Source organism: Camellia sinensis, chromosome 8 (assembly GCF_055761805.1).
Source record: "Camellia sinensis isolate YWXY chromosome 8, ASM5576180v1, whole genome shotgun sequence".
In the NCBI taxonomy this organism is placed as follows: domain Eukaryota; kingdom Viridiplantae; phylum Streptophyta; class Magnoliopsida; order Ericales; family Theaceae; genus Camellia; species Camellia sinensis.
In genome coordinates this window covers 173776426-173796519 of record NC_138968.1, presented here as the reverse complement: position 1 = coordinate 173796519, position 20094 = coordinate 173776426, and the positions used below count along the sequence as shown (strand labels likewise).

At 36.2% G+C, this 20094-nt stretch overlaps 1 long non-coding RNA gene across 1 annotated transcript; it reads left to right on the top strand.

Moving 5' to 3' along the window:
- Positions 1-18442: 18442 nt before the first annotated feature.
- Positions 18443-19764, top strand: LOC145796752 (uncharacterized). Its single transcript, XR_014337260.1, has 3 exons — positions 18443-18514; positions 18638-18756; positions 19516-19764. It is a non-coding gene; the product is annotated as an uncharacterized LOC145796752 (long non-coding RNA).
- Positions 19765-20094: the final 330 nt, after the last annotated feature.

Genomic DNA, 20094 nt, shown 5'->3' with positions numbered 1-20094 from the left:
TCACCTACAAATCCAACTTCATTTTGTGTATAATTCAATCCCAAAATCCTCAAAAATAGTTATGAACTTTAATTTTTAGCCCGAAAATTCAAACCATAAATTTATAACAGTACTTAATTGTTCAATTGATAACCAAATTCTTTAAAGCAAATTGTAAAATCTTAAAATGTGTTTTCAAGCTACAACTCAAGCTTTTGAATGAGAATTTCTTAGAAATTATGAGAGACCAAGCAAGAACTCATGTATATAAAACAAATTTGTCCATGGGATTTCCCTCTTAAAACAAATTGTAAAACAAATTATGTTCTTTTCCAAGAAGAAATAAAGTTGAGAATCCATATAGAATCATAAAAGTGGAGAATTGAAGGAGATGGTGTAATATATTCACTTGCATGGCATAATTTTAGTTCAAACACCTATTAGGTTGCATGATCCTTACATGCATGTCATGTTTTCAAGAATCCATGAACAAAACAATTGTTTTCTTGCATGGTTTATGAACTTTAATAGGGAAATCTCAAAAGTTTCCGCCGGCCCCTCTTATTGTATAATTGTTATTACTCTTACACAAACCTTTGGTAATCACGAATTACTGGCCAGTTATGATCCTAAACCCTTAGGGACGGGTTTGGGTCGTGACATTGACCAACACTGTTTCTATCATGTCGAACATTGGCATTGCATATATCTACAAACACAAAAATAAAAAACACATTGTTTATATATCCCACTAAACTCAATAAGCTTATTGATCTCTTGATGTCCATGGTAATTTGTGTACGCAATTGATCCATACTGAAAATAAATCCTACAAATTATTATGTTTTTTTCCTTCTCAGGTCATCCAAAGATGGGGCATCTAAAATGTGGCATACTATTTGAAAATCCCTCACACTCAAAGTTGACTCTAACTATCAGCTATATTATTTCCCTTTTTCCAAGCACTACATTAATATTTCTAAAATTTAAATAGCACCACATGCTGACTTTTCCATCTTTTCCAACATATAATTCTTGTATTTTCCATTCACAGCATGAATAAATTTCAACATGTTGCTAAAATTATACAGGACTTCAACAAACTACAAGCCAGCTTCATGTTCATAACATCAATATAATCTCACCCAAACGAAATAGAGCACCCAATAAGCCCACCTTCACTATTGTGGAGAGAATATACAACTTGAAGCACTGAATGTCTGTATATGATAACAACCATGTTTACCTATAGAAAACAACATTGGGTTCTTAACGAAGCAAAACAAAATTTTATGCCAATTCAATATGCAAAAGTAGATCATACATCACGAAAGATAAAATAAAATATAAAAGAATAATATATTTGAGTAATATAAAGCCCAAGTAGCAAACAAAGTACCTCAACAAGTAATCAAGACTCCCTCCAACTCTGTTTTTGTGCCTTTTGAATCTTGTTAATTCATTCTTGCCAGATTTAACATATAAGGGCATTCAACCAATTTTCTTAATGTGAATGTAGTTAATTTCCCCTTAAAGTAATTTGTAACTTGAGCAATTTTCACATCCCAACTCAATCTATTTCTGTTCAAAAAGTACCCTAGACCCTTTTCCCCACAAGCTAAAAGTTTACAAAATCTTATTCGTTTACTTTGTGCTTTTCTTAACAATCACCAAGGCTAGGCAACAATCTGATTATTCTGGAGATTAGAATTGAGCTTCAGATTCTGCCATTTGTTTAGCCAATATTGTTTACCATAACTCTGTTCATCTTGCTAAATGTATACCCTTGCAAATATTTATTGGTGCAACCAAATAAAAAAAATAAAAATAAAAATAAACACACACACACACACACACACACACACACACACACATATATACACACTCTAGTAATTGAAATTCATAATATTCAATTCTTTAACATTGCTGTCAAATCACAATTTGGGGCTGGGTCGATTTAGGGCTGGGTTTGTGTTAAAGTGTGCGAATGGAAGAAGACACACACACAGAGAGAAAGAGAGAGAGACAGGGACATAGATAGGGACAGAGACAGAGAGAGGGCGAAATAGAGGCATACCTGGGGTGAAGTCAATCGTGGATCGATGGAGGTGCGACAGTGGTGCTGTGTACGATAGAGGTGATGCTCCTACACCCAACGCCAATGGACACAAAGCGAGAGAAACAGAGGCGTGAGAGAAAGGGAGAGGCAGTGAGTCATAGTGAATCGGTGCTCTGGTTGCCGGCAAACGCTAGGGTGAGCGGTAGAGGAGAGTTGTTTCGTGGCTGGTGGAGCGGTGGTGAGAGAGGGAGGGGAGAGGAGCAGCGGAGAGAGAGAGGGAGAGAGACATTGATGAAAGATAGAGAGGCCCCGGTTTGTTTAGAGTTTGGTTTGAAAACAAAATATATAAATCTCTCTGATTCGCTACTAAACATTTTAGTCGTTAATTAATTTTATAAATTCTTGTAAAATTTGAAATGTCTCCTTTCAAATATTTTAATTTTTCAGCGATTAAAAATATTTTTAGTCACTGAAAATAAATGTTTGGCGACCAAAATTTGGTCGCCAAGATAAAAATTAATTTTTTTTTTCATTCGGCGACTAAATAATCTTAGTAGCCAAAACTAATTATATAGCGACTAAAATACATTTTTGATGATCAAAATAAAAATTAAATTTTTGTTTTTCATTCAACTAAATAATTTTAATAGTCAAAACTAACTATACAACAACTAAAAATTTTTTAGTCTCTGAAAATACATTTTTGGCGACCAAACTTTTGGTCGCCAAAGAGAAAAATTAAATTTTTGTTTTTCATTCGGCGATTAAATAATTTTACTAGCCAAAACTAACTATACAATGACTATTTTTTTTTTGTCGCCAATTGTGGCATATTTAGCGACTAAAAATTTTTTTAGTCACCAATTGTGACATTTTTAGCGACTACATTTTTTTTAGTTGCCAATAATCAATATACCCCGATTAAAAAAAATTAGTAGCTAAATCTTGTACTTTAGTCGACTAATATAATTTTTGGTCGCCAATTCAACAACTTTTGACAACTAAATTTTTTTTAGTCGCCAAATTTAATTACCAAAAATAATTTCCTGTAGTGAGACCTCATTCTCCACGCACATTTAAACAATATAACCTATTTAAATATTCTTTTTTTTTTTTTAATCAAGCACTTGATTGAACCAAGCCAAATGCATATTTTAACTAGCATAAACTTAGTTGAGTTGGACATAACTCTTATATCCCACTTCAAATTCAAACTCTTGTGCCTCACTTCGAGTTCAAGGATTAAAAAGTCTTGCCACATGCCAGTCAGTCTTCCTCTTTTGCGGATTATGAACTCCAATGCACAAAAAAAAGAAGAGAAAAAAAAAAAGGCATACTTCTATTTAAAGGGATAATGATATGCTAAGTTTGTTACCTCACTGAGCCTTGGCCTCATAAAATCATCATTTTTGTATGATTACTTGAGTCAATATTTATGTTTGGTTTTTGTTTAGAAATAATTATTAAAAAAATAATAATAACAAATGATATTGTCTCATGTACTTAATGATATAAAACCGTAAAAAAAGAAAAGAAAAGATATATAGCAGTACCAACACAGCATCCCGAGAGTGAAGAATGGAATGGTTTAGGTAGGATAGGTAGATTTACTATACATAAAAAAGCATCCCGAGAGTGAAGAATGGGATTGTTTAAGTGGGATATATGTAGAGATAGGTAGAGTTACTATACCAAAGGTTGAATTTCTCTTAAGTTTCAAATATGAATTTGAGAGAACTTGCGGAGCCTATGAGACCCATCACCAGTTATGTTTTGATAATCCAAACTATTCATTTTATAAGGCTCTTCATGCATATCATTTATAAAAAAAATTAAATATGGTTGATAATCATAATATATATATTTTTTTTCATATTATTGGGTTTGTCTCTAAAAGAAATGAATAATTTATTTTTAAAAATATACTCAGTGAAAAACAAGGAGCAGAATGTGATTTGTGTTTTTCAACACATATAGAAGATTTTTTATTTTTTATTTTATATTGTAGGCTCGACTTTCTTCGTGCCCCCTTTCGGAGAGCATTGAATTGGTCCCCTACAGTTCGGACTCTTGTCACAGTTCTGAATCTAATCTCACAACGTGCAATGTGAGACTGATAAACACCAAAGAGTCTAATCCGGCAAATCATTTTGGAAAATCAGATTTTAAATCAAATAATGCCAAAATTGGACTACTTTGCTAGATTACAGAGTCGCCACCTAAATATTTTGTTTTTTAAAAATTTAGGAAACCCTGACTCGTGCCAAAGGCCATGTGTCTGTCATCACCAAAGTTGTCTCGGCTCGAGAACTTGGGTACGAGAGGGGAAGGTCCTGAAATGAGCACCCCCGCTCGCCCGATCAAAGGATTGACCTCTACTAAGCATGATATGTTGTTTTATAAACCTCATGTATTCTTGTTATGATTATTTAGCTAACTTTACTATGTGACACACACATACAAGTATAGATTAAAATCGTAAGAATTGGAACATTTCAACTCATGTTTGCTTTTGAAAATGGTTTGAAAGTGCCACCCTCAAGTGGGCTAAAGTGCGGATTTGCCATCCTCAAGTGGGCCTAAAACATGATTTGCCACTTCGCAAAGTGGGCTTAAAACATACATTTGATGAATTGTTCCAATTCAAGCAATAAAGCTTCCATCCACAGGCATTCATGTAGTTAATCACTTAAGCAAATAGCCTCACGATAAGCATGCGAATCATGGCATCACTCACACTCATGTAAGTATGCTAAAGCGTAAAACTTACAGTGTACTCCAAGCCAAAACAAAAGCTAGTTAGAAAGAATGCATGATCCTAACTATACAAGATGCCTAATATAACACATGCAATAATGCAACTAAATAGGCTCGGCTATCTAAGATGCATACGAAGCAACAATTTGATAACATGCTTTGAAACACGTATTCAAGTAAGTATTGAAATACAATGCAGTTTGAATGATGCGCCGAGCCTTGGTGCATACAAGACAAATGAATGATGCAAACATGCGAGCATAAGGTATGCTAATTGAAAATGACCCTAAACTAACCATCAAAAGCGGTTAAGTAAAAGGGAGAAAGACGTGAGGTCGGAAGACATGCACACACGCACGCACATTTATTACAACATTGTGCCCTCTCGAAGGAGGGTCCGAATGAATAAGAGCTAAGCTAATCTAAGCTACGCTAATCAAACTAATCTAATTAAACTAATTAGACTAATTATTACAAAACAAAATAAAGAAATAGCTAAGCTAAGCTACTTAATTATTACAACAATCAATGGAAATTGACTAAGTAATTAACATGTTAAACAATGCTGCTATTACTCTGCTCTGGGATGTAGAAGATGCATGCATTTGGTTTTCGCCCCGAAAAGCCCACCGGTTTGCTCTTGAGAGGCTCTATTTGCAGGGTTGCTCCAAGAACTTTCTGCTCCACCTTACCAATTCCATGTCAAGGAATGCACCAGTGGGCGCCGGCTATGAGGGCTTGCTGCCGGCCATCTGTCAGCCAAAAGAGTGTGTTGCCGCCCAAGGATGATGCACTGGCAGGCCACCAATGAAACACTGTCGGCCACTGGTGTGCTGAATCACCAAACTGTAACAGAGCACAGACAGATGAAAAGAGAGGGTTTTCCAAGGATATGTTTGTACTGTACCCTCTCCTTATCATCTCAAAACATCAAAGGAGTGGTACTCTTGGATCCAAAACCACCAATCAAGCATTTTCAATGCATGATGGCCAAAGATCCAAGTTGTACACTTTCAATAAATGCACAAAAACAAGACTCAAAGGGCCACCACCCTATCATGCATGATCAAGGGTGAAGGAGACCAAAGGAGATTGGCTCATTTCATCACTTTGAGTATGAAATGGACCAATCTACCTCATGTTCAATATAACGTCCGATTGAACAATGCAATGCAAACAAAACATGCTTATCTTGGTCATGTTTTACTTGATTCAATTTTGTTTACTCATTTTAGTATTACCAAGCCATTCTTTAATTGGTTAAGTCCAAGATGAGTGTCCTCTAATGAGAGGGGGGTCAACCAAAGGATGCATTAAACCTAGTGAAGAGCACTCCACTAGAGGCATGCAATATCAAGCTCAAATGATCAAACTAGCTCAAAACAGAGCTAGAACATGCCAAAACAGTGGTTAAAACATGCTGAGAATGAAGCATGAAAGGCAAGAAAAACAGGCTCGCATGTTGGCTCGCAAGCAAGACACAAAGCACAACTCTCAAAAGCAATGAAAGAGTGGAATATGTGAGAGTGTGACAGAGATATATGCATTGAAATCATGTGTAAAATGATGCTTCAACATGAAATCATCTCATGCAAAGCATGTTAGAGGCCTTCAAACACAAAGCTAGTAAAGGCCTTTGCACTACAACCATGCAAGATGAAGCTCATATGACCAAGACAGCTTAAAACAGAGCTAAAGCATGCTAAATCAATGACAAACACATGCTGAGATCAAGTCACAAAATGATAGAACAACATGCTCACATGTTAAGCCAACTACACATGCAAACAAGATACAATGAGGGGAAGCCACCCCCTCCTATTTTGGACCTCAAAACCAACTTTTTGCCACTGAAATTTCCCTGGAATTTAGTGGTTAAAATGCCAAGAAAAGATTGTTTTAAAAGCTTCGAAAGATGGCTCAAAAGGCTTTACAAGCCAAAGAGCAACAGGAGGAAACCACCCTCTAACTAAACATGGCTCAAACCACCATTTTAAAGCCTTAAAAACAGAGTTTTTTAGAGGTTAAAACCAGCCTCAAAGTAGTATAAAAAGATGGCCAAGCACTTAACCAAAACAAATCTTGAAAGAGGTAAGCTTATAACTTTGAAGCACAGCAACAAAACAACTAAAATTCTGAGCCAAAACCAAGCTTAAGACCTCAAACCAAGCCTCAAAGAACCTCAGCTCCAAGGTGAAGGTGTTGGGTCAAGGTTCTTAGTTCAAGTATGTAGAGAATTCCCACTTTCAAGCACAAAATCAAAAGAGAGAGGATTCTAGAGAGAGAGAGAGAGAGAAATTTTGCTCACAAAATTTTTGTAACCCCCTACATGCAAAAGGATGGCTTCTATATATAGAAGATACAAAATCCTCTTGAAAAGATCCAACCATCCACGTGCAAGAAGATGCTCCAATCTGTGCAACAGCTGGCACAAAAATATCAGAAAATATCTGCTGATGCACCAGTGGCTGGCCGGCCATTAGTGATGGCCGGCAGGGGCTCACTAATGGCCGGCAGGGCACATCAATGGCCGGCAGGCCAAAGTGCATGGCCGGCAATGCCCAAAAGTGGCCGGCAATGCACCAAGAAAAGCATGCTGAAAGGACCAACACATGGTCCAAAAATGAGTCAGAATTGATGCAGGATTTGGAAAGCTCAAACCTGTGGCGTTCCATCGCGGAATTCGAGTGCTCGACAAGCAATCAAACTTATCACCGAATGTACTTGCAAGAACATCCAAGTCTTGAGGACGGTCAAAAATGGGGTGTCTATAGTTGCCCCTCTTTGACAGAACTCAGAAGTCATGAAATAACGGGAGTGAATGTCAAAACCCAGAGACGACCCATTTTTGACAAGGCCGAAGACTTAGACAAACATTTATGATAATAATATAGATGCGCCAACAGGCTGGGCAAGATGCAAAACATATGCATAATGCAAGAACATAACTTATGATCATGCAATGAGGCTGTAATGAAGCATTTAGATGCAAGTGTTATGCAAAGAAATGCTACAGCAAACTCGTACATAAGCAAGTAAACATGTACCACACCACATTTCATGCAGAAAGGATGCAAGAAAATTATGCCATCTTAACTGCGCCTCACGCAGAAAAGGCAAAGAACATCAACCGTCGAGCGCACCCGAGGCAGCAAACAAGATCCCAACGCATGGCACGCAAGGAAAGAAGTGGTGCGAACCTAAGAGCACACCCTAAGGCTTTGAATTACAGAAAACAATAATAACAGGTGAAACAAACCCAACTATTATGCAATCAAAGCAAAGAGTGGTATAAGCATTGGAATCCGTCCAGATGCATTTAACCAAAGCATCCTAACGCGGCATGCGCGAGAGGGAAAAGGGAGCGGTGCAAACACCAGATGATGGTATAAACATTAGAGCACATTCAAATGTTTCTAACCAGAACAAAGAGGTAAAAGCGTCGAAACAAGGTCCAAACGCTCCTAACCGGAAGGGCAGTATAAGCATCGAGCACACGGTCCAAACACTTCTAACCAAGGAGTAGTGGTATAAACATCAGGCACACAGCCGGATGCTTCTAACCAACGGGGTGGTATAAGCATCGAGCACACGACCCAAACACTTCTAGCCAGAGGAGTGGTATAAACATCGGGCGTACCCAAATATTTCTAACCAAAACAAGGTATAAGCGTCGGACACACGTCCCAAATGCTTCTAACCAAGGAAAGCGGTATAAACATCAGGCACACAACCCGATGCTTCTAACCAACGCAAGGTATAAACGTCGGGCACACGACCTAAATGCTTCTAACCGGAGGAGCGGTAAAAACACCGGGCGTACCCGAATGCTTCTAACCAAAACAAGGGTATTCAAAGGGCAGGAAAGATCTTACTTGGAATTTCGCTGAATGAACCGTACATACAATATCGTCTAGTTACACCAGCTTTGAATGAACCGTACATACAATATCGAGCCTGCATAAGAAAGAAACTTAACAGGTACAATGCAATAGGAATGCATATTTTATGTGAATTGAATGACCGTAACACAGTGTTAAAGGCATGCTTCATGCGCGACATGCAAGAGATGAAATAGCAGCGTATTCTATGCAAAATAATCAACGACGCATATTCAATGCAACAATGCATATTCTATGCAATCATGGTGACACATGTTCCATGAAACAATTCACAATGCATATTCTATGCAACACATTTCATGCGACGACAAAAGCATGTCGAAAAAGACGACTCAAAAGCAACTTCCGATTTATCTCTTGGAAGAGTTGCAGTATGCTAAAAAAGGATACACCTTGTTCAAGTTGACGAACAATGACCATTGCGCACTGGAAACACAATTCTGAGCCTCCACGAAGACATCTTGAACCAAATTTTGCACAGCTCTTGCATTTCTTGGAATCCAAGGACACAGACCAAAGAAAAAGAAGCAGAGGAAGCTTGTGGGACCCTGCCGGCCATCAGGGAAGGCTACCGGTCCCCTGCTAGCCACTAATGGCAGCTGCCGGCCATCGATGTGCCACTGCCGGCCATCGATGGCAGATTGGGGCAAATTTGTCCTTTCACCCTTGGGTCTTTAAAAACAAGTGATGGCACACCATTTCCTCACAAACCCTTGCACGAAATCTTTCTCCCTTGCTCTCTAGGTGCTCCTTCTATCTAGATCCACGCGTTCTACGCGCTTTCCAACACCCTAAAAACATTTTCTTCGCTAAAACCCTCTAATTCTCTTCACTTTGAACCGATCAGAATTTGGTTTCGACACTTCTTTCTTCATTTCCACCATTCTTGACCCATTCCCCTCAAGTTTCTCTCAAGATTAGTACACTTTCTTGGGTTTTGACTTTCTTTGACTTTTTCCTCTCTCCTAGGGTTGACTGTTTCAAAGTTTCACCATTTTTCTTCATTTTTCCTCATTTTTGCTTCTCTTGCGTCTATTTTAGATGGCAGATGATGTCCCTCCACTACTAAAAAAATAGTTAAAGATCACACTTTGACAAAAAAAAAAAAGATCTCACTTTTATTGGAAGTGTGATAAAAAAAATTATATTGATATTTTAATCACACTTAATTTGATTGAGTGTGATAATATTTATTTTTTATGTCACTTTTCAATTAAGTGTGATTATATATATATTTTTTAATCACACCTTCTAATTAAAAGTGTAATTATATATACACTACTACTTTTTAATCACACTTTTTAAACAAAGTGTGATTATATATATATATATATATATTTTAATCACACATTCTAATTAAAGTGTGGTTGTTTATATATTTTTTAATCACACTTTTTAATTAAAGTGTGATTATATATACACAATTACTTTTTAATCACACTTTTTAAACAAGTGTGATTATATATATATTTTTTAATCACACATTCTAATTAAAGTGTGATTATTTATATATTTTTTAATCACACCTTTTTAATTAAAGTGTGATTGTATATACACTACTACTTTTTAATCACACTTTTTAAGTAAGTGTGATTATATATATACTTTTTAATCACATATTCTAATTAAAGTGTGATTATTTATATATTTTTTAATCACACCTTTTAATTAAAGTGTGATTATATATACACTACTACTTTTTAATCACACTTTTTAAACAAGTGTGATTATTTATATATTTTTTAATCACACATTTTTAATTAAAGTGTGATTGTATATACACTACTACTTTTTAATCACACTTTTTAAGTAAGTGTGATTATATATATATTTTTTAATCACACATTCTAATTAAAGTGTGATTATTTATATATTTTATAATCACGTTTTTTTAATTAAAGTGTGATTATATATACACTACTACTTTTTAATTACACTTTTTAAGTAACACTACAAGAAAAGTGGACTTAGGAGACGGAACTTTTTGCGACGGCACATTTGCCGTCGCAAAAAATGTGACCTTTTGAGACGGCACAATTTGCCGTCGCAAAAAATATGACTTTTTGAGACGGCACAACTTGCCGTCGCAAAAAATGTGACCTTTTGAGACGGCACAATTTGCCGTCGTAAAAAATATGACTTTTTGAGACCGCACGACTTGCCGTCTCGCAAAAAAAAAAAATGTGACTTTTTGAGACGGTACAACTTGTCGTCGCGAAAAATATGCCTTTTTGAGATGGCACAACTTGTCGTTGCAAAAAAATGTGACTTTTTGAGACTTCATATATATAGTTACAAAATGGTTTAAATAAATGCAATGGTATTTTTCTATCATAAAAAAAAAATGAAAAAAACGACGTCGTCTTACTCTTTTGATATAACATTTCTCTTTTCATCAATTTTTTCATCTTCCTGTCTCTCTGTCTCTATCTCTGTCTCTATTCTCTTTCCCTCTCTCACTCATCACTCTTCTCTGTCTGTCTATCTCTCTCTCTCTTTCTCTCTGTGCCTCTGTCTCTCTTCTCTTTTTCTCTCTCACGCATCACTCTTTTCTGTCTGTCTCTCTTTCTTTATGTCTCTGTCTCTATCTCTCTTCTTTTTCTGTCTCTCACTCATCACTCTTCTCTGTCTGTCTGTCTCTTTTTCTCTCTGTGTCTCTCGCTCATCTCTCTTCTTTCTCTGTCTCTTTCTCGTTTATCTCTTTTTGCTATTCTCTCTCTCTCTCTCTCTCTCTGTCTATCTCTCGAGCATCTTTTGTTTCTCTATTTTTTTTGTCTCTCTCTCTATCTCTCTGTCTCTCTCGTTTTTCTCTCTTCTCTCTCTCTCTTTTTTTCTATGTCTCTCTCTCGTTAATCTCTTTTCGCTTTCTTTCTCTTTCTTTTTGTTTATCTCTTGTTCATCTCTTGTTTCTCTCTCTTTTTCTGTCTCACTCTCTCTCTATCTTTTTCTCTCTTTGTCCATCTTTTTCTCTCTTTGTCTATCTTTATCTCTTTCTCTCTCTGTCTCTCACTCATCACTCTTCTCTTTCTCTGTCTACCTGTCAGTTTGTCTGTCTGTCTGTCTCTCTCTTCCTCACTGTGTTCGCCTTGCTCACTCTCTTTCTCATCTTTTCTCTATTTATTGAGCTCCCTCTCGATTTATCGATCCAACCATGTTGGGGAGCCCCAGTGGGCGGTGACCCCCAGCACCCCCACCTCCACGTGGGGGGTTGTGAGAGCAAGAGTGAAAATAAATAAATAAATAAATTTTTTTGAACCAATCAGAAAACAGTGGGGGTGGTGGGGGTCACTCCCACTGGGGGTCTAGGGCATTTTTCTTATCGATCCACTACAAGAAAATGCACTTTTAACGACCACTTTGTCTCTTTCTCGCTCATCACTTTGTCTCTGTCTCTCTATCTTTCTTCTCTATCTGTCTCTCACTCATCTCTCCCTTTCACCACCTATCTCCTCTACTACATTTACCACTATTGCAAATGCCATTCCACTACCACCACTACTACCACTGTTGCCACTCCACCTCTACGATTACCATTACTACCATCATCGCCATCACTTCCCTACCACCACTACCACTACTACCACTACTACTACCATTACCTCTCCTCCACCACTGTCACTCCATCGCCTCTGTCTGTCTCTCCCTTTCTCTATGTGTCTCTGTCTCTCTTCTCTCTCTCTCTCTCACTCATCACTCTTCTCTGTCTGTCCGTCTCTCTCATTCTCTCTGTGTCTCTGTCTCTCTTCTCTTTCTCTCTCTCACTCATCACTTTTCTTTGTCTGTCTACCTCTCTGTTTTTCTCTGTATCTCTCGTCCATCTTTCTTCTCTCTATCTCTTTAACCTATCTTCTCTCTCTGTCTCTTTTCTCTCTCGCTCTCTCGTTCATCTCTTTCTGTCTCTCTCTCGTTTATCTCTTTTCGCTCTTTCTTTCTCTCTCTCTCTCTCTCTATATATATATATCTTTTCACCTATTTTTCATCTTCTTTTCTTTCTTTTCTTTCTCTCTCTCATTCATCACTCTTCTCTCCCTGTCTGTGTATTTGTCTCTCTCTCTCTCTCTCTCTCCCCCATTGTGTTCGCGTTGCTCACTATTTCCCTTCCGTTTTCTCTATTTACTGAGCTCCCTCTCAATTTATCGATCCACTATAAGAAAATACACTTTTAGCACCACTTTGTCTCTCTCTCGCTCACCACTCTGTCTCTGTCTCTCTCATTCTCTCTCCTCTATCTGTCTCCCACTTATCTCTCTCTTTCACCACCCATCTCCTCTACTACTTTCACTACTACTGCAAACACCATTTCACTACCACCACTACTACCACGGTCGCCACTTCACCACTACGACTACCATTACAATATTTTTCATTAAAATATTACCCCTACTTCTACCAAATAAAAAATAATAATAATTTTTTTTTCATTAAAAAAAATGAAACAAATAAATTTTCAAGCTTAGTAACCAAAATAAAATAATTTTTTAAAAAAAATTTTATTTTAACAAAAAATAAAGTTTTTTTGCGACGACAACCCCTATCGCAAAAAATAAATAAATTAAACAGTGTTATTTTATTGTTTAAATTTTTTTTTTTAAAAACGATTTTGATTTTTCTCCCCCCCCCTTTTTTTTTCTTCCATTCCCGCTCTGTTCCCCGCCGCTCGCCCAAAACCAAAAAACCCCAGTCTCTTCTTACCCCTCCCTCTCTATCGATCGATCGACTGTTGAAGGGTTTATATGTGGAGATGAAGTTTGAGAGGCCGAGTAAGATCCAGACGATCAGCTTCCCTATGATTCTGACCCCTCCTTACAAGCACTTGATCGCTCAGGCACACAATGGTTCTGGCAAGACTACTTGTTTCGTGCTTGGCATGTTGAGCCGTGTTGATCCCAAACTCACTGCTCCTCAGGTGCTCTGTATCTGCCCTACCCGAGAATTGGCGATCCAGGTTCATTAACATATGCAAATCTGTACATAATTTCTATTTGATCAAAGATTGAAATAGCTAACCTTTCTATGTCGCGACATGTAATTGGACCAAAGCATTACTGGTTGATTGATTTTGTTGTTTCTAGTGTTCTAAAATGTTAATATTGAAATAATTTCAAATGTGATCCTCTGAATATATCGACGTGTTCTTGTGAATTTGTGCATTCATTTGCCTTACTTAATCACTTGTAAATGAATGAATTGAATTTTCATGTGTTTGTAAGACTTCCATTGCTAGTGATGACAAATTTTTGGCATTGGTAGTGCATGCATTGTTGGGCCTGATTGATCTGTATCTGTTGGTGTTGTATCTTCTAAGATGGTTTTATGTTTGGTATTTCATTTGTGTTGCTTTTTTAGTATAAGGATAGTCAAATCAACTCAGTAGATAAACGTGCAAGGATGGAGAGTATTGAGATATATGTTTGTATGTGCTAGACAGTTTGGATTGATTTTTGTTTGACCTAGAGTTAGGAGGAAGGATCGAAAGTCGAAAGTTGAGATGATTATTGGGCCTTGGAACTACATTGAATTCTTTTCTGCAGTGATGTAGAGGCTTGTCTTTTTAAAATACCGGTTACTTCTAAATTCGGTGCACTATCAAGTACTCTAACCTTTGAGCTATTGCCTAACACCAATCTCCTCCTCTATGTTCTTTCCCAATATGCTTTTTAACACAGTGACGCTTACTATTACCCAAATCACAGTTAAAGATTCGTTTATTTGTTCCACCTCTTTGGTAATTCTACTCCATGCTTTGCGATTTGGGTTCATCTGTACCTGTGCGAAGGTAAATACACGACTAATAATTGATATCAGGTGGAGACTTTTGATTTTTATATGCTTGGATAAATACACTTTCATGCCTTTATCTTAAAACTTGTCTAGAAGGACGATCAAGGAGAAAATTGATTAATATTACCAAGGGTACTGTCATGGCAGCATTCTAGATGAAACCATAAATCATAGGTGAAGGACTGTTAACTTGTGTTTCACAACACTACAAACACACACACACACAGAATGTGATTAGCTGGAGCCTCATGCACTGGGTTTCCCTGTTTAGCCTTCCTTTTTATGTACACAAAGAAGAGATTGTTAGGTGAGGAGAGATTTGAGGCTTCTGCAATCAGCTCACATAGAAGAGATTGTTAGCTCCTCCTTTCAAGTTATCTATGGGACAAAACCTAAGCAAAAGGTGCAGCTTTTAGAAAGGTAAATTTAATCTTAACTCCCCATCTATAATGTTTTAATCATATCATTAATTGGACTGATGGTGGTGATGATGTTCTAACTAGCCTTGCTGGAGATGCTCTTATGTTCTGTTCTGCAATGTTTGTGAAACTAAGGATGAATTAATGATATATGGTTCTCTGGTGGGTTTAAAGATCAGTGTTCTTTAACATGTAGTTTAATATTTAATCAATGGTAGCAAGTGGATCATGTGTACACATTTTGTTGGGACTTTTCTCTAAAGTGTTTGTGAGTTTAGGATTTAACTAATAGTAGTGGATGACAATGATGCAGAACATGGAAGTTCTTAAGAAGATGGGGAATTATACAGGAATTACTTTTGAATGTGCTATACCAATGGATAGCAGCAATTATGTTCCAATTTCAAAACGAGCATTAGTGACAGCACAAGTAGTGATTGGCACTCCTGGTACAATCAATAAATGGGCGACAACAAAGAAATTGAGCACGAACTATTTGAAGATTCTTGTTTTTGATGAAGCTAACCACATGTTGGCAGAGGTACTATCATACCTCTTATTGAGATTATGTATGTTTTATGTGCTTATGATAATTATTAGTAAATCTTAAACCCCCAAATCTAGTATTTGTATATTCTTTTATTTACTTTTAATTTTAGATATTGAGATGGTTTTGCTTTGATTTGTATTTTCCGATCTTTGTTATGTATGTGTAGATTTAGAAATTTATGTATGATCTACGAGTTTGATCACTAATCTCGTGTTATTTTGAAACAGATTTCCCTAATCCCAAGTTGTTTTGATGATGAGCTTGTAGTACATGTCTTAGATTGTGGTTTGGCTCCTCTAATATCATCTGTCTCTAAAAGTCAGGTAATTGCTTGTCATTTGATCTTTAAATTCGTTGATAATTGGTTGTTAAAACATGAATCGTTGAGTATGCGCTAATTGTCACAACTCAATTTTTTCTGCTTTGAATATCAAGTATTGGTTAACTTCGATTTGTGTCTGTGTCACTTACACCCTAAAGAGCATGGATATGAACGTTGGACATTGATACGACATGCTATAACATGCGAACGTGTCAATTATTAAAAAACTAGGACATGATGCCCAAATAAATATAGATTTTACATGTATGCATGAAAGTAAATTTATTTATTTTCATCACAAATGCAATTTATAACTCAAGTTGGTGATTTAACATGGTGTGAGCTTAGGTTGTAGGAGAACTTGGGTTTAGGTCTCTCTGCTTATATTTTTTCCCATTTTCTTGGGTGTAGAAGAAAGTTTGAAAATTTATAGCACTCCAATTGTTTGTTCTAAAGCCTAGAAAGAGACTCATTGATGACTTTGGTTTATCAAAATAACTTGTTTGAATTTTGAAACTATACCCTTATTTGGTCTGTGTTGTTCTCAGTTTTCGATTCGTCAATTTGATTGGCTAATGGTGATATTTGTTTGTAACAGGGGAATTTAGTGCTGTTCCAGGAAGAAAGCCTGAACCTTGTACTGCTTTTTATTCTTCTTACCAGTGTAGGTAACTCATGTTCATTGAATGATAAATTTTAGTTAAGGAATGCATTTTCAAAATTTTGGTTTCCCAGAAGCAGTTACAGTTTGTTAGATTGTGGTTTCCCATAATTATCGTAGAAAATGATAAGATTTTCAAGAAAAAAAACACATAAGGAATCAAATCAAGTAAATAAATAGAGGAGATAAATAAAATTGTTGCGTAAAATTATTTAGTTTCTGTGACACCAATGAATTGCTGATGGTTTTACTTTATTTTTAAGGTGGAAAGGCCCTAGCCGATGGCACAAGCCAGTGGACTGGGTTCAAATTGAAAGGAAGCGACATTTCAAGGTGTGTGAATATAGATACAGACATCTGGCAATCATTCTTGGATGCTTATGAGGCAAATTAAGAAAACCTGTCATTCACTATTGATCTTGATGTGGTTATTTTTGAAGAGATAGTAACCATTTACTTGTGATGATTATTCAGGAAAGAACATTGGAAGAGCACAAGAAGCTGGTGGGAGAAATCCTAAAACGTGACCAAAAAAAGCGTAAGAAGATTGAAGCTGCTGGTATTGATTATGAGTGCCCTGAATTTGTAAGAATCTAAATCTTGCCATTTTTTTGTTCTTCAATGCTCTTGCAATTGTTATAAAAATATAGGGAACTACTTTCGAAAATTCAGGCTTGAATTTAAGGGATAATTTATGCTTTTTTGCTAATCCAAAATTTGGAGGCATGGGCCAGCGTTTTTTGACAAGCAAAGTTGCGAGTTCCTATTGTCTTGAGTCCTAGGGTTCTCTGGATGGTAAGACTTGGACAAACTTGAGAGTGCACGAGAATGACCAGACAATGTGCAAACCGAGTCAGTTTGCTTCATGGCCAATAATAGGTCCCAATGCTCTGCTTCCCTTCAGATTCTTTAGGGGTTATATTGACTGCTCCCACAACCGATGATTCTAATCCATGGAACTTTTGCATTTGCTTCTTGGAGCTCTATGGTATGGTTACTTCCACTAAGTTGATTGTGTAATGAATGATCAGACTAGTCGTTTGGCCCATCGCAGCCCCATTATGTACAGTTTCTGCTCGTGAGAAATAAAAGTGATGCTTGGCTCTGAAGCCTATCCCACAACTCTCTGTCATGGCTTGAAACATGCCGCTAAGAGGTTCATTCTTCACATTATGGCACAACTTAGAACACTTCTAGGACTATGTTTGGATTAAGGATTTGAGAATTGATATCCTTCCTATTTTCTTTCCTTTTGCATGTCATTCCTCAAATCTTTGATCCAAACAGAGCCTCAGACAATTTTCCTAGAAAAACATCATATGTGAATTGAATTTATTATGTGTGAGTTACACTATACAAATTTAAATCTATGCTATATATTAAAATTTTACAAACTTTTTAAAAATAAAAATATGAGTACATAGCACTAGTTAAAAAAAAAAAAAAATCTAAATCATGTGCATTCCACTATGATGAGATCGTCCTCTTTTAATTTGGACTTTGGTGGATTGAACGTTCAAATTATCCATATTATATATAAGGAAAATTATATAAATAGAAGTTGCTTTAGTAAATTACCTATTACAATGAGATGGTTGGAAAGCAACCCCATTTTGGCAGATTCCTTTCCATGAATTGGGAATTGGGTGGCATCCCCTCTTGATGCTTTCTTAATATACTTCCAGGAAAAAAAAATTATTAGCTACCAGTTTTAATGATTTTGTAATTTACCTTATTGTATATGGTAACCATCTTTTCTTTTTGGCCTTGTCAATTGTACTTTATTGTAAGGATGTGTGAGTTTGTTATGCACTTCTGTGTCATATGTTGTAAGTTGTAACAAGTGTTGTACTTCTATTTTTCCTCCTTAATTGTGTCTTTTCTTTGTATTTTTTTGGGTATTACAACCCTCTTTCTTCTGCATTGTTAGGTGAGGAACATTATTTGCTCTAACTAGTGATAGACTGAACTGTTGATTATTAATATGTGCAATGGCTTGTTGAGTACAATGTGGCTTTGGCATCCATCTGCTTCATGATTTTGCTTGGATTTGTAGATGATGTCCTCGATGTCCCTTGGAGAGTGTGAGTATTCCAATCATATTTTTTGGATTTATCGGCCCATTTATTTCAAGAGCACTGTTTTCTCTTTGCATTACTGCATTCAGAGTTAATGCTAAACTAGGTCTTTCTGACTTTGAAGAACAGGAAATTATTATTGCCATCAATTGCTGCTCTTCCTCTGTTGATGGCCTATGCTGGACATCCAACTATAGTTATACCAAAGCCTCTCATTCCCTATCTTGGGCTTGAGTTTTTGGATCTAGGTAAACCTAAAGCATTGATTATGATTTTAGAGACCTTTCGAAAAAAAAATTCTGATAAACCCAGATCCATGTCCCCAATTTCTTCTACTACCACTTTCATTTTGAATCGTTCATTTTTTTTTCAATTTCACCATCATTTCACTTTCTCATCAACATCACTTGTCATCTCTATCTCACTAATTTCTTGCATTAATTTCTAGAAACAGGGCATTACTCTAAATTGGGTGAAAAAACTCATCACCCTCTTTCCAAAATTTCTTGATTCTAAGTAATTATTTTATATGTGCCAAACAGTCTTCTAACCCAACAACATCAACTTCCTACTTTTCACGTATGAGAGGTTAAGGGTTCGACTTTCGTTAGAGACAAGGCTGTGTGGCACCATTCTTTTATTATCACTATGTTGCACACTCTTCCCAAGGAATTTCAGACAAAATAGTATTTGAGTTCTATGTGCAAAATTTACTCTTTCTATTAGATTGAAGGCATTGTATGACAAATTTAATTCTAGAATTGAATATAAGACTCACCTTGTTTTTGTCTCATTGTTAAATTGTGAACAAATAATATTTCTATGTACTCTCAACCTCAATTCATCATATTTACAATTAGAAAGAGAACTTGTAATTTAAGTTGCCAATGATTGAGGAAAACATTGTTGGTAGAGCTAGCTATCTTCTGCTCTTCATGTTTATGCAATCTATAATTATTCTGTTTGTCAGGTATTTGTGCTAAATTTAATTGAATTACTTGATGCAGGTTTTGGTTGTAGGTGGTGGTGATGGTGGAGTTCTTAGGGAAATCTCTCGCCACAATACTATTATATAATTCCGAACGCCATAACTAAGTGATACCATAGTTAAGCTTGAAGTTGCTCTTAAGGTAATTGAAACTCTTGTTGCAAATCACTGATCTGCCATAGAGATAGGTCACTGACATAGTTTTATTTTGATTATTTTAAGCTAAACTAACACATTTAAGTGCATTAAATTTTCAAGTCAAGTTTGATATATGTTTTTGCAGATTTTGTTGAGGGAATAGTTGATATGATCGAGCGGTTGATGTTGGGAGCCAAAGATTATGTTGCTCTTCTTTTTTTTTTTTTTTTTTTTTTTGAAGACTTGAATTTTTTAGTACAGTGTATTTAAAGATGATTAATGGATAATGTCTATTATAAATTTAATTAATTTGTTAATTTTGTTATTTTTCATTTACAAAAAATTGTTTGGTGCTTGTAATTGATTTTTTTGTTGTAGCAAACCCATATATGATTTTTTTTAATAAATAATTATTTGCGACAGTAAAACAATGGTTGCTAAAAGTGTTTTTTTTATTTTT